This window comes from Ailuropoda melanoleuca, chromosome 1 (genome assembly GCF_002007445.2).
Source record: "Ailuropoda melanoleuca isolate Jingjing chromosome 1, ASM200744v2, whole genome shotgun sequence".
NCBI classification, from domain to species: domain Eukaryota; kingdom Metazoa; phylum Chordata; class Mammalia; order Carnivora; family Ursidae; genus Ailuropoda; species Ailuropoda melanoleuca.
In genome coordinates, this window is record NC_048218.1 from 55,147,117 (window position 1) to 55,149,064 (window position 1,948).

Sequence of the window (1,948 nt, forward strand, 5' to 3'; positions counted from 1 at the left end):
ACAAGGCTGCTTCAGGATGGGTTTTCAGAGAAAGATGAGTGACAATAATAGATGACTGAATGGATAACTAAAGAACCACAGTGGAGTATTACTGGCGGCAAAAAGGAATGAAATATTGATACATGCTGCAACACAAGGGAACCTTGAGAGCATTATGCAAAGTGAAAGAAGCCAAACACAAAAACCACATACCTGATTCCATTTCTATGAAATGTCCAGAACAGGCAAGTCCATCAAGGCAGAAAGCAGATCAGTGGTTGCCAAGGTCTGAGAAGAGGGAGAAATGGGAAGTTACTGCAAATGGGTATGAGTATCTGGGGACTTTTTTAGAGTGATTAAAAGGTTTTGGAATTAGAAAGCATTGATAGCACAACTTGTAAATATACTAAAAACCAGTGTGAATTGTACACTTTATTTTTTTAAGATGTATTTATTTTAGAGGGAGAGAGACAGAGACAGAGAGTGCAGGGGAGGTGGGAGGGGCAGAGGGAGAGAGAGAGAATCTCAAGCCTACTCTCCTGACAACGCACAGCTCAGTCCTGGACCCTGAGATCATGACCTGAGCCGAAATCAAGGGCCCCACGTGCAATCGGCTGAGCCACCCAGGTGCCCCTGAACTGTACACTTTAAAAAGTACAGATATTACAATGCATGAATGCTACTTCAATTTTAAAACAATTTTTTTAAAAGATTTTATTTATTTATTTGATAGAGAGAGAGAGAGCGCGAGCGAGCGAGGGAACACAAGCAGGGGGAGTGGGAGAGGGAGAAGCAGGCTTCCCACCGAGCAGGGAGCGCGATGAGGGGCTGGATCCCAGGACCCTGGGATCATGACCGGAGCCTAAGGCAGACGCTTAACGACCGAGCCACCCAGGTGCCCCAATTTTAAAACCTTTTTAAAATAAATAAACCAAGATTAGAGATTTAAATTCCTCACTAACGTCACACCGAGGTCTTCGGCTTCCAGCTAGAGCTTTCCCACTCTCCCAGGCTCCCAGCCGGAAGTCTGCAGAGCGCGGCGAACCACCTGGACCGAAGCGCTGACCCAGCAGCCCCTGCGCTCTGCCTCCCCAGGGACTGGCCGCAGACGGCTGCAGTACAAAGCGGAGGAAAGAACGATCAACGATCAAGGGCAGAACACCTTCCAAGAGGGTCCTCATTTTCTCTTTGTTTTTCTAGATGCAGCTCAAGCAGACCTCATACCTCAGGTCTTCCTTGAGAATCCAGAATAACTATGGTGCCTCTGCTGTATTCTATGAGGCCTGAGAATATTTATTTCCTGTTTTTCAAGTCTGATTTATTTCCAGGCTAGCATAGAGTAAGATGACCCATAACCTTTTGTGAAATGCTTGGTATTTGTCCTTCAGGACAGATGGTAAGCCTATTAATTTGGTTAATAATAAAATAACAACAATCGTAGCTTCTCGTGGCTTGTGGGTGATAGGAAAGTCTCCTAAGGTTTCTTTTATTTTGTACACATGTTCATTTGTCACAGCAGAATGAGACAATCATCATGCATTATGTCTCTTTTAAAGAAAAGGAAATGAACACAGCACTAAAACCTCCATCTTCTGCCTCTGAGTTTATTAGCCTCTCTTCTTCGCTACCAAGGGAATCAAGCAGGCTTTCTTGCACTTAATTTTTATTTTGCCCAGATGTTGGGGTGAAGTATAAGGGAGGTGGGTGATGGGGACATGTGGTTTTTGTCCTCCCAAGAAGAGTTAAAGGTTAAGGTGCTGTTCCCAAAGGATAGAATTAATCATAGTTAAAATGGCAGCCTGTCACAGGAAAAGGAAAGGAAAAGCAGAAATATAAAATAAAGTAGATATACAATATCGGGTAGCACCAAAGAGATTAAGGGTTTCACTCTAAATATGTGAAGGAGATTTTATATGAAAAGTGTATACTAATTAGGAGGCACAAAAGGAAAAGCAGAAATGTTGTCTAC

General features: G+C 43.4%; 1 long non-coding RNA gene across 1 annotated transcript; it reads right to left on the reverse strand.

Moving 5' to 3' along the window:
- Positions 1 to 234: 234 nt before the first annotated feature.
- LOC117801885 lies at positions 235 to 1,247 on the reverse strand. The gene is made up of 3 exons (XR_004624662.1): positions 1,204 to 1,247; positions 942 to 1,091; positions 235 to 267 (listed from the first exon to the last, which is right to left on the reverse strand). It is a non-coding gene; the product is annotated as an uncharacterized LOC117801885 (long non-coding RNA).
- Between the last annotated feature and the right edge of the window lie 701 nt (positions 1,248 to 1,948).